General features: G+C 40.4%; 1 protein-coding gene across 3 annotated transcripts in view; it reads left to right on the top strand.

Annotated features, from left to right (window-relative positions):
- CHDH (choline dehydrogenase) overlaps nt 1-13,757 on the top strand; it is a 31,971-nt gene that overhangs the window by 4,645 nt on the left and 13,569 nt on the right. The window contains exons 2-3 of one of the 3 annotated variants that reach the window (XM_088798496.1): nt 1,468-1,538; nt 2,560-2,681. The exons of 1 other annotated variant lie outside the window; for it this stretch is intronic. The gene's annotated coding sequence lies outside the window, so the exon portion shown is untranslated. The remainder of the gene's footprint in view (nt 1-1,467; nt 1,539-2,559; nt 2,682-13,757) is intronic. One more of the 3 variants, XM_019724254.3, reaches the window with a different exon arrangement.

The following is a 13,757-nucleotide window of genomic DNA, read 5'->3' as shown; positions in this document are numbered from 1 at the left end:
GTACTGGTTGGTGTCTTACACTAGCCCCAATGCCTGATTAATTCCTGTGATAGAGTAATTGGTAACTGACACAAGGAAGCGGTGGGAGATTTTAAAGCTACTCACCTTGCAGTCTTAGGACCCTCCACAGTTAAACCCATCCAGAAGTTTGAAAAGTAAGCAGTGGTGGTCACGTGTGTGAAAGCTGGCTGACTAATATATTCCACTTGGTCAGCGGTTTATAAACGGAAGTGTGTGCACTACCCACTAGGCTGTTCTGGGATGTGATTTGGTGGCACTGCCACACCATGGCTGGCTATGGCACCTAGACGGGCTGGGCACTCAGCACCTCCTGGGCTTTGCTGGCCTTTGGTGAAGTGTGGCTCCAATCCTGTGGTGGCACACAAATGAACATGGATTAAAATCTAGCAGTACTGTGGCTCTCTAGTCAGTGCTGCATTTATAGGAAGTGCTAGAGTCAGCTCCGCCGATGATGGGAAGGGAGGCTTTGTCCTGGGTTCTTTGGCAGGACACCGAAGTGGGTGGGTTTGGGTTTCCAGGGGATTAACATCTGGTCCATAATAGTGCTTCTCAAATTTTTTGTGGGGAGCGTCCAGTCATTTGTTTGGTTTCAATTTCAGTTGAAATTTGTTAAATTTCAATCTCTCATAGGCCAATTTAAAAATACACTAAAAGTTATTATAATAAAAACGTACATACATTTATACAATGGAGTATTACTCAGCTATAAAGAAGAATGAAATCTTACCATTTGCAACGATATGGATGGACCTAGAGAACATTACGCTAAGTGAAATAAGTCAGACAGAGAAAGAGAAACCCCATATGATTTCACTGATACCTGGAATCTAAAGAACTGAATAAGTGAGCAAAGTAAACAAAAGCAGTCTCAGAGATATAGAGGAAAAACTGATGGGTGCTAGATGGGAGGGGGATAGGGATGAAGGAGAAGGGGAGGGGATTAGACAGCACCAATTGGTAACTACAGTATTGCCACGGGGATATGAAAGACAGTTTGGGGAATATAATCAATTATGTTACAAACATTTTGTAGGGTGTCAGATGGGCACATGTCTTATTAGGGAGACCACTTCATGGACTTAGTGACCACTGCACGGTACACCTGAAGCTGAAGCTCAATAATATTGTATGTCAACTATAATTTAATATATATATATACAGTCACGGGATATGGAGTACAGCATAGGGAATAGAGGCAATAAATTGTAATAGATATATATGATGCCAGAGGGGCAATAGATTGGGGGAGAGGGGTTATCACTTTGCGAGGGGTGAGATGCTTTGTACATTGCTTTGCACACCTGAAACTAATTTTTTTAAAAATAGTATGTATAGAAAATTTAAGCCCATTATCTTAATATAAGACTGAAGAGACAAAGTCACTGTGTCAAGCTGCCACAAAAGTTTCTAAATTCTAACTTTCGATTCTGTACTTATCTTTCACAGACAATTGAAAATAGTGAGTAGGCTGACACTGGCCGCAGACTACTCCAAATCCCGTCACTTCTGGGTGTAAGGTGGGTGTTTTTTAATTGAGATTATGAAAACTGGGTAAAAGTGTACTTGAAAGAGGAAGCTGGTTTCAAGCATTTGCAGAACACCCCAAACTTCTGTGGAATTGTCTGAAATCCCTCAACCTCTACCTGGCTCGCTGCCTGGGAGGTTCTCCCGCCTTAGTTTCTTTCCCTCACTTTTTAATAGGGATATGTAAGATTTAAAATAAAACAAAGAGAAAAAAAAGCAAATCCTTTTTGTTATGGAACATTTGAAACATGTACAAAATTAGCCAGAAGAAATTACTGAACTCCATATTCCCATCACCTCATGGATGATCCTGTGTCAGCTCTCCTAATTTCCTAATCCTTGGGGTTATTTTAAACCAAATTCCAAATATCCTCTTTTTTAATGTCAGTTTGTTCAGTACATATTTCTGAAAGAGGCGTTTTAAACCTTTGTCACACCTGACAAACAAGTAATGATTTCTTAACATCCTCAAATATCCGGTCAGTGTTCGAATTCCCAGGATCTAAATAAGACCCACACATTATTCTCTCGTAATCTATAGATCTTCCTCCATCTCTGTCTTCTTCTTTTCTTTTTTTTTTCACTTGAATTTGTTGTTGAAGAAATAAAGAAATGCATGGCATTTTCCTTAGCCTGGATTCTGTTGGTGGGGCCCCTGGGCGTTCTGTCACATGTTCCTCTGACCTTTGAATTTCCTCTGAATCGGTGGGTGGATCAAAAAGTGTGAGCAAATCCAGGTTTGCATTTTTTTGGCAAGGATATTTCCTAGGCATTCTCCCATTCAGACCTGTCTCAACTTGAAGGAGAACTTAAACGTTTGTTTTGTTAATTGTCTCCTGTGTATGAAACTACTTTGGTGAGGCCCAAGCTATTTCTGGGCTCCGCTTCATTCTGAGAGCAGATTGTGGAGAGCACATTGTGAGGTGGCATGGGAAGGGGTTGTGGTATGAGGGACACAGGTAAGAAGCCAATGGAAGGGTCCCAGCAAGTGATGACGGAACCTGATCCACGCAGGTGCCCACGGGGTGGACGAAACTCGGCAGATTCAGCACTTCCAGCCCCACCCCTTTTAAGAGAGGTCATTGCCCCTTTTTGCATCGGTTTCCATGTCTGTCTCCTCTCCTGAAGTGAACAAGGTATTTTTATATGCTAGTCACATAACAAGCCTTTCCTGAGTGCCTGCTGTGTGCTTGGCTCTGGGAGCTGAGAGTGTCCCCCACCTCACTGCTGACTATAAGTAAACAAACATGATCGCAGATCTGTGGACAGGCCCTGCCAGGTGGAAATTTTGGTAACTCGCAGCCACTAGGCTTCTGGTGATCTCTGAGCCCCACACTTGCCTGGTCCAAGGAGGACCTTCAGCAGCCCTGGAGAGGAAAGAGCAATGGCTTTCTTGTCTTGCATCATTACTACTCTTAGTTTGTTGAGGTCCCAGTAAGTGGTCCAAAGGGAAGTTCCAGGATGGATGTGGCCAGTGGCCAAGGAAGGTTCCCCAGAGGAAATGACAGCTGAGCAGGGCCTGAGAGAAGGTGAGGAATGACCCAGGGGGAAGGAGGTGGGGACCTGTATCTAGAAGAAGGAGTAGCACATGCAAAGCCTTGGGGAGGAAGGGAAGGCAGTCTGTGTGCCTGGAACTCAGAGGCTCGTGATGGAGTGAGAGGTGATGGGTGGGGCAGGGGGCAGGCTAGGAGGGGCTCTTGGGACAAGAGGGGCCATAGGCTGGGTGGAAGCTCATCTTGGGGAGAGTGGGTGGCCTAGATTGGAGGGAGCAGTGAGGTTCCTGTGGGAGGAGGAGGCAGCTGCCCAGGGTTATTCACTGGACCATCACCACCCATCCAGTCTCACCTCTGACCAAGTCCCTGGGCCACCGCAGGGCTGGGCGATTTGATTCTTGTGCCATTGAGAAGGCTTTGCCAGGCTGTCAGGAAGCAGCCAAACCTTCACCACCTTCTCAGCTTCCGGCCCTGGTGTGGTCACATGGTGTCTTGCACCCTTTTCACGTGCTGACCATGACTTTGGCTCCCACGATGTGCTTTGTTGATCAGGCCTGTGGTGGGGTGGGTCCTGGCCTCGGACTTAAATGAGTCAGGGGCTCCCCCTCTCAGGTTTATTTCCCTTTCTGTGACATGGGGCCAATGGTGATGGCAATGATGATGATGAAGACCCTTCACCCAGTGTCTTTGGGGGATTAAATGTGATAACCCATGTGACGGGCTCAGTACAGTGTAGCTTCTATGGCTTAATGATCGGACAAAGGCAGCTACAGAGCTTGTTCATTTTACCCACACGAAGCCCAGCCTAGAAGGTTGAGAACCTTGACAGAGGTCTCACAGGAAGAGCAGGTCAAAGCCAAGACTACAAGGCAAGGTCAAAGGCAGGTGTCCTGCCCCAAATCTTCCATTTGAGAACAACCCCCAGAGACCTGCAAACAGGCCAGGATGGCTGTGGCCCCCACCACAGTTTCTGCAGCTCTCTTTCAGGATGATCGTCATCACCCTGAGCAGTGGGCACAAAGACAGGTGTGAAAGCCAGGTACCTCTGGGGATAGCACCGGCCTCAGGGCACCAAGGGCCTCAGTGCTCATTAGTAGCTGGGCTTTGTGTCTGGGTCTCCTAAGAGGGTCCTTTTTGTGGATGGTCCCACTTTTTACTGCACCATCCCCTATTGGTGGACAGTTTGTTTTTTGTCATTATTTGCCATCATAAACAACTCAGGACAGACCTGTTGTGCTTGTTTTTTCACAGTTGTATAGAGCTCTCTGTTGGTTAAATTCCTAGAAGTGGGATTGCTGAGACAAAGCGCTGCCCCTTTAAAATCCTGATGTATCCATGACCTTCTGGAAAGGTTCACATATCCCTCAGCTGTGCCCAAAGCAGAATCACTGTGTGTCACTGGCGTGGCCCCGGCGGAGCTTCTCAAAGGTGGAAGTCCGTCTCTGCCTCCTTTTACATGCAGGCCTAGCTGGGACTGCTCGATCCCTCTCCAGAGTTCTGTCATCTCTTCTTGGGTGACCAGCAAAAGCCAGGACTTCAGTGGCCCAAAGGATCTTACCCTAGCCCAGTACACTGCACTGGCCAAAAGCTGCAAAGGAAACATGCACACACACCGATACATGTGTGTACATGCACACACACATACACACACACACACACACACACGTGTATGCCAAGAAATTGCAAAAACCCTTGTTCAAAGGGTTGTTTCAGAAAGTTTTGTCAGTTCTCCAGCTGGAGACAGACTATGTGCCAAGTACAGATCCTCCTGAAATGGTGGGTTAGCGTTTTATTCTGGTCACAATTCTTCTGCAATTTGAGTCAACTAGAATTATCAAACTTGTTGTACAATTGGTCACAAGCTCACAATTACATGGAAATCTGTCTTGTCATACGAGAAATTTTGACCATGAGCTTTGGTAAATTTTTCGATATAAACCTTCACCTATTGATTTTAGAATTTTAAATGGGAATTATTAGTTTCTACAAAGTACTATGGTGATGAAAGTCACTGGAAATATTCAGTAGGGGGTGGCGGCCCCTACATTTGTTACCCCTCACTTAAGGTCCTCCCTGCACTTGGCCCATCTGCTGTGTCCATCACTGGAACTGAGGGCAGTAGCCTTTCATTGACCAAAGCTTTAAAAGACTTACTTCCCAGACAGAAGTGCCACAAGGACCACTTGCCCAGCTCCAAGCTGACAGGCCAGATGGAAGGTGTGGCTGGGTGAAGCTGTGCCCCAGGAAGACATGTGTGGCATGAGGGTCTTTTCCCCTTGACTGGGAGGCAGGGCAAGTCTCTTCTCTCCCATGCATGGTGATTGATTGAGCCTCTTCCTCACTTTCCAGAGCCAGGGATGGTCCCAGGAAATGGGGTGGTCAGGGGTACGGGCACCCAGAGTCAAAACAAAGCCTTGGATGCCTCCCCACCCACTTCAGCCCTTACCTGTGATAGGACTCCCCTTTCCAAGTCATTCCCCCTCCCTCTCCCTTTCACCCTCTTCCTTCCTCTTCCTCCCTCTCCCATGAACACACACTGCTATCCGTCTTTCTCGGGTCCCATACCTCTCACCCCACCCCTCACTTTCCACATCGCTAGTGCCAAGGAACTCCTTCCCCACCCAGGCAGCCCGGAGAAGTGGAAAAGGCTGCTTCCCTGTGATTACGCCCCACGCTTTCCCTGGTCAGTCAGTCTGCCCACCCACTGCGGCTGGGGGCCTGAGGGGACACTGTGCTAGGGGCTAAGGGGTTGATGCCCCCAAGGAGTTCCCTTTGGGTAGCAGGCCCCGCCCTCTTTAGCCCCACCCTCCCCTTATTGCCAACGCACAAAGTGAATGTCTATAGATCCTACCACTTTCCGACAGTAGCAGCCCAGTGAGCTGGAAGCCTGAGTGACTCATCGGCTCCCTGCGGCCCAAGGCCTGGCTTCTGAGGGCAGGCAGCCCCCTCCGATGGGTCTCAAGAAGAAGGAAATGTTGCTCTGAGGCTGGAGCTTCCCCTGAGCCTGGCACCAAGACTGCTGCAAGGAGAAGAAGAAAGCTCACCACATCCACCGCCATGGTGTGGGGTGGAGAGCTGGGTCACATGCACCCCCGAGAAAGGGAAGTGAGAGTGGGCAAGTGCTCCTGTCTCCATTACTCAGCAAACCCTGGGCTGAGGATTCTTGGGGCAGGGTGGGGAGATGGCAGAGGCACCTGAGGAAGTTTCTTCTCTCCAGGGGAGGGAGCCAGGCAGAAATGCCCCAACTTAGTCCACCCCTACCCAGCCCCACCTCTGCCCAGGGTCCAGAGAGATTTGTGCCTAGTTCAGACCAGACCCAGTCCTTTGAGAACAATTAAGGGTCTCCTCCATGTTGGGGCATACCGGCGAGGGGCATTGGAGGAAGAGCTCTGATAAGAGGTGAGGATTGGGGGTGACTGGGACCAAGGAGAGTAACTGACCTGGCGCCACCCCATGAAGAAGGGGTGTCTTTACTTCTCCTCAGTAGGCTCGGTGCCTCCTGCTGAAGCTGTCCATGTTGCTTCCCAATCCTGTGGACTTTAATTATCACCAATTATTTCAGACCCTTAATAAAACTAGACAACAAGCATACATGTGTTTGTCACCTAGAGTAAGAATTAAAACATGGCTGGTGCAAGTGAAAATACGTGCGTATCCTTCCCTGCTCAGAGGTGACTCCTATTTGGAATCTCTTTATACTTTTCTCACGCACATTATTGAATCACTTAACAATACCCAAAATTGTATTGTATACGATGGGGGTTTTTGCAGTTTTTTTTTTTTCATTGTGGTAAAATATAAAAACATAAAATTTACCATCGTAACCACTTTTAACTGTACAATTCAGTGACATTATATACATTCACAGTGTTGTGCAAGCATCACACTATCAATTTCCAAACTTTTTGATCACCCCAAGCAGAAGTTCTGTACCCATTAAACAGTAACTCCCCATTCCCTCTCCCCCCAGCCCCTGGTAACCTCTAATCTACTCTCTGTCTCTGAATTTACCTTGTATAGGTGGAATCATACAGTTGTCCTTTTGTGATTGGCTTATTTCACTTAGCATAGTGTTTTCAAGGTTCACCCATGTTGTAGCGCATGTTGGAATTTTATTCCTGTTTCAGGCTAAATCATATTCCATTGTAGCATCTGTTGATGGACATTTGCATTGTTTCTGCCTTTTGGCTATTGTGAATAATGCTGATAAAAATGTTGGTGTATAAGTATTTGTTTGAATCCCTGCTTTCAGTTCTTTTGGGTGTATACCTAGGAGTGGAATCTCTGGATCACATGGTAATGCTATGTTTAACTTTTTGAGGCACCACCATACTGTTTACCACAGTGACTGTGCCATTTTACATTCCCATCAACAGTGCACAAGGGTTCCACTTTCTCCACTTCCTTGTCAACACTTGTTATTTTCCTTTTTTGTTTTTAATTATAGCCATCTTATTGGGTGTGAGGCCATATCTCATTGTGGTTGTAATTTGTATTAGTGATGTTGACCTTCTTTTCGTATGCTTATTGACCCATTGTATATCTTTGGAGAAATGTCTATTCCAGTCCTTTGATCATTTTCTGTGTTGGGTTGTTTGCTTTCTGTTATAGTTGAGTCGTAGGAATTCTTTATATAGTCTAGATATTAATGTCTTATCAGATATATGATTTACAGATATTTTCTCCCATTCTTTGGGTTGTCATTTCACTCCTTTGATCAGGTCCTTTGATGCACAAAAGTTTTTATTTTGATAATGTCTAATTTATCTGTTTTTTCTCTCGTTGCCTCTGCTTTGGGTATTCATTCAATAAATTATCGCCAAATTTAATGTCATGAAGATTTTCCCGTACTTTTTTCATCTAAAGGTTTTATAATGTTAATTCTTACCTTCAGATCTTTGATCTGTTTTAATTTTTGTATATTGCATAAGGTAAGGGTCCAAGTTTATGCTTTGCACATAGATATCCAGTTTTCCCAGCACCATTTGCTTAAAAGATTATCTTTTCTCTTAAATAGTCTTGGCAATCTTGTCAAAAACCCATGAACCATCTATGCAAGGGCTTATTTCCGAGTTCTCTATTTTGTTGGTGCATATGTCTGTCCTTATGCCACCACCATGCTTTGTTGACTACTGTAGCTTTGTAGTAAGTTTTGAAATTAGAAAGTTGAGTTCTCCAACTTTGTTCTTTTCCAAGATTGTTTTGGCTATTTAGGGTCCCTTGAGATTCCATATGAATTTTAGGATGAGTTTCTCTATTTCTGCAAAAAAAACAAATAAACAAACAAAAAAACACTGTTAGAATTATGTTAGGGATTACTACATTGAATCTGCAGATTGCTTTGGGTAGTATTGTCATTTTAACACTATTAAGTCTTCCAATCTATGAACGCAGGATGATTTTCCATTTCTTTATGTCTTCTTTAATTTCTTTCAGCGATGTTTTATAGTTTTCAGTGTCAAGATTTTCAACTGCTGGGTTAAATTTATTTCTAAGTATTTTATTATTTTGATGCTATTATAAATGGAAGTGTTTCCTTAATTTCCTTCTTTTATTGTCCATTGTTAGTGTATAGAAATGCAGCTGATTTTGTATCCTGCAGCTTTACTGCATTTGTTTATTAGCTGTAATCGTTTTTGTGTGTCTATGCAATCTTGAAGGTTTTATAAATATTAGATCATGTCATCTGCAAACAGAGATAATTTTACTTCTTTACATTTTTGATGCCTTTGTGTCTTTTTCTTGTCTATTGCTCTGGCTAGAACTTCCAGTACTGTGTTGAATAGAAGTCGCAAAAGTGGGCACGCCATTGTCGTATTCCTGATCTTAAGAGTAAAGATTTCAGTCTTTCACCATTGAGCATGATGTTAACTCAGGGTTTTTCACATATGGCCTTTATCACGTTGAGGAAGTTTCTTTCTAGTCCTAGTTTACGAGGGTTTTTTGTTTGTTTGTTTGTTTTTTATCATGAAAGGGTGTTGAATTTTGTCAAATGCCTTTTCTGCATCAATTGAGTTTATGTGGTTTTTATTCCTTCATTCTGTTAATGTGTAGTGTATTGATTGATTTTCATATGTTGAACCATTTTTGCTATCCCAGAATAAATCTCACTTGGTCATGGTGTATAATCTTTTTTAATATGCTGATGAATTTTGGCATCAATATTCGTAAGAGATACTGGTTTCTACTTTTCTTGTTAGTGTCTTTGTCTGGCTTTGGTATCTGGGTAATGATGTCCTCATATAATGAGTTAGGATATTTTTCCTCCTCTTCAATTTTTGGGAAAAATTTGAGAAGGATGTTAATTCCTTAAATGTTTGGGAAAATTCATGGGTGAACCCATCTTATCCAGGGCATTTCCTTGTTGAGAGGTTTTTGATTACTGATTCTATGTCCTAGTTACTAGTTATAGGTTTAGTTATACTTTCTGTTTCTTCATGATTCAGTTTTGGTAGGTCGTGTATTTCTGAGAATTTGTCCATTTTATCTAGGTTATCCAATTTGTTGATACAAAATGTTGATAGTACTCTTATAATCCTTTGTATTTTCTGTAATGATGTTTCTACTTTCATTTCTTATTTTACTAGTTTGAGTCTTCTCTCCTTTTTTCCCACTCTGCCTAAATGTTTGTCAGTTTTTTGTTTGTTTGTTTTTAAAGAACCAATTTTTGGCTTGACTTTCTAAATTGCTTTTCTGTTCTCAATTTCATTTATCTGTGTTCTAATCTTTATTATTTCCTCCCTTCTGCTTCTTTTGGGTTTAGTTTGCTTTTCATTTCTATTTTCTTAAGATGTAAAATTAAGTTATTATTTGAGATATTTTTAATGTGTTTATTTATAGCTATAACTTTCACTCTTAGCACTGCTTTCACTACATCTCATACATTTTGGTACGTTGTGTTTTCATTTTCATTTGTGTCAAGGTATTTTCTAATTTTCCTGTGATTTTTTTCTTTGACACATTGGTTGTTTAAGAATGTTTTGTTTAATTTCCACATTTGTGAATTTTCCAGTTTTCCTTCTGATATTTATTTCTAGTTTCATTCCATTGTGATTAGAAATAATACTTTTTATGATATCAATCTTTTAAAATTCAATATATGTTTTGTGGCCTACCATATGGTATGTCCTAGAGAATGTTCCATGTGCACTTGAGAAAAAAAAAAATGTGTCTTTTGCTGCTGTTGAGTGGAATGTTTTGTATACGTCTGTTGGGTATAATTGGTTTATAGTGTTATTCAAGTCCTCTATTTCTTTATTGATTTTCTCTTTGGTTATTCAATACATTATTGAAATTTGAGTATAGAAGTCGCCATTACTGTAGAACTGTCTTGTCTATTTCTTCCTTTAAATTTGTCAATGTTTGCTTCATATATATTGGGGCTCTGATGTGGGGCACATACATGAATTGCATGTATTAAAAGTTTATTTATATAAAGGTCTGATTCAGGTAATACCATCCTGTAATTTGCTTTTGATATTTAGAATATACTTTTAGAATTCATCTATGTTGATGTGAAGTGCTGTGGTTCCTTCATTTTCACCGCTTTGTGGGGTTTCCTCGCTTGACTGGATGGACTACAACTTTTTCTGTGTCCTTTCTATCTCCACATACATTTTGAAATCAGCATGTCACTTTCTACAAAAAATATGGCTAAGATTTGATTGGCACTGCATCGAATCTATAAATCAATTTGGGGGGATTTTGACATCATAACAATGTTAGGTCTTCCTATTCGTGGTATCACTCTCTATTTAGGTCATCTTTAATTTCTGTCAACCATGTTTGTAGTTTTCAGTATATAGGTCTTGCACATATTTTGTTAAATTTATTCCTAAGCATTTCATATTTCCTGATGCTCTTGTAATTGATATTGTGTTGTTTGTGGTTGCCCCACAAAGGGTGGGATCAACCCCACCATCACCCAAAATATATTTGAATGTTGAGACAGATGACACCCCACACATACTAAGAGGCTATGAAGAGGTATATTACTCACATAATGGGGCTTTTTGGGAAGAACAGGACAGGTACTCATGCTGGTCCAAGATAGCTTGAATGAAGGGAGTGGCTGGTGGCTCTGATTTTTATTATTGTTAGGTAGTGGGAACAAGGTGAGGATTCCCATATATGGATTGGATTTGCATGATTTATACTTCCCCACTGACAGCGAGGGCAAGAAGCCAGGGCTTTCTTTTTGACTTGTCCAGATATGGGGCAAGTGGTAGGGGAATGGGGTTTGAGTGCTGTCAGTGATCAAACATCAAAAATGAACTCAGACTCTTTATTACATTTATTTACATTTAAATTTTCAGTTGTTCATTAATAGTATATAAAAATACAATTGACTTTTGCGTTTAACTTGTAGGCTATGATCTTGCTAAATTCACTTATTAATTCCAGTAGGTTTTTTTGTAAATTTTTTGGCAATTTCTATGTAGATGATCATGTTGTCTGCAAATAAGGGTATATATAGTTCTTTCTTTCTGATCTGTATGCCTTTTACTTTTTACTTTTATTTTAACTAATTAATTAATCAACCTTAAATTCCTGGTTAGAACCTTTATACAATGTTGAATAAAAGCAGTGAGAGGGAACATCCTTGTCTTGTTCCTGATCTCAGGGAGAAAGCTTTCACTGTTTCACCATATACTACAAAGTTAGTTGTAGGTATTTCATAGGTGACCTTTATCAGGAAGTTTTCTTCCATTCCTTAAGTACACAGAGATTTTATGGATTTTGAATATTGCCAAATGATTTCTGTATTAAGATGATCATATGGTTTTTCTTTTTTGGTTTGTGAATATAATGAAATACATTGATTGATTTTCAAATGTAGAACCAACCTTGCATTCCTGGGATAAACTCTAGTTGGTTAATGATGTATGCTTTTTGTTATGTGGCTGGATTTGATCTGTTAAAATTTTGTTAAAGATTTTTGCATCTTTGTTCATGGTGGGTGTATGTCTATAGTTCACTTTTCTTGCAATATCTTTGTCTGATTTGGGTAATAGGATAATGCCGGGTTTATAAAATGAGTTTGGGAGTGTTCTCTACTCCTCTGTTTTCTATAGAATTGTTATTATTCAATGCAGATTGGTGCAGCCACTATGGAGGCAGTGTGGAGAGGGTCCTCAAAAAATTAAGAATAGAATTACCATATGACCCAGCAATGCCTCTCCTGGGTATCTACCCAAAAAAATTCTTGAAACAATTATCCGTAAAGATATATGAGCTCCAATGTTCATTGCAGCTTTATTTACGGTGGCCAAATCATGGAAACAACCAGAGTATCCTTCAATAGATGATTGGATAAAGACGATGTGGTATATATACACAATGGAATACTATTCTGCCATAAGAAAAGATGAAATAGTACCATTTGCAACAACATGGAGATTATTATGCTAAGCAAAATAAATCAGACAGAAAAAGTAGAGAACCATATGATTACACTGGTATGTGGTATATAAACCAAAAACTACAAAAGACCAAGACAAACAAATGAAGAAACAAAAACTCATAGACACAGACAATAGTTTTGTGGTTACCAGAGGGTAAGGGAGAAGGAGGGTGGTAGATCAGGGTAAAGAGGATCAAATATATGGTGATGGATGGAGAACTGACTCTGGGTGGTGAACACACAATGTGATTTGTAGGTGATGTATTACATAATTGTACACCTGAAATCTATGTAACTTTACTAACAGTTGTCACCCCAATAAACTTTAATATAAAAAAACAAAAAACAAAAAACAAAATAAAAGAATTGTTATTATTCCATCTTGAATGTTTGTTAGATTTTACCAATGAAGTCTAGAGTTTTCTTTGTGGAAAGAATTTAAATTATAATTGTATACACACACAACACACACACACACAGCTACTTAGGTTATATAGTTCTTCTTAAGTGAGCTCTGATAATCTATGTTTCAAGAAATGTATCTGTATTATCTTAATTGTCAAACTTATCGGGGTAAAGTTGTCATAATATTTCTATATTGTCCTTTTATTGTTCATATAATATGGAATGATATCCCCTCTGTCATTGCTGATGTTGGTAATTTGTGTTATCTCACTTCTTTTCTTTGGGTAGAGGTTTATTAATTTTATTGATTTTTTTAAAGAACCACATTTTGGTTTTATTATTTTTTTTCTATTTTTAAATTTACTTTCAATTTTATTGATTTTTTTAAGCATTCTCTTCCCATTGTCTCTTTTTAATTAAATTTGTTGGGATGACATTGGTTAATAAAATTATATAGGTTCCAAGTGTATAATTCTATAGTACATCATCTATATATTTCTATAGAGTGCATTGTGGTTCACCACCTGTCAAATCTCCTTCCATCACTATATATGAGAATTTGACCCTCTTTAATATCTTTTACCTTCTTCCTCCCCCCGTATCCTCTGGTAACCATTAAACTATTGTCTGTGTCTATGAGTTTTTGTTTGTTTGTGTTGTTCATTTGTTGCTTTCAGTTTTAAATCCCACATATGAATGAAATCATGGTTTTCAACTATTTCTGACTTATTTTGCTTAACACGATAATCTCAAGATGTATCCATGTTGTCACAAAGAGCAGTATTTCATCTTTTCTTATGGCTGAGTACTATTCCATTGTAAATATATGTACTACATCTCCTTTATCCAGTCATCTATCAAAGGACATTTTAGTTTCTATGTTTTATCTACCCCCAAAACTTGAAAACATT

The sequence above is a fragment of the Rhinolophus sinicus genome, chromosome 5 (assembly GCF_057876585.1).
Source record: "Rhinolophus sinicus isolate RSI-liver-muscle chromosome 5, RSI-T2T, whole genome shotgun sequence".
NCBI classification, from domain to species: Eukaryota; Metazoa; Chordata; class Mammalia; order Chiroptera; family Rhinolophidae; genus Rhinolophus; species Rhinolophus sinicus.
The sequence above is the reverse complement of the archived record's forward strand: the minus strand, read 5'-3'. Positions and strand labels throughout refer to the sequence as shown.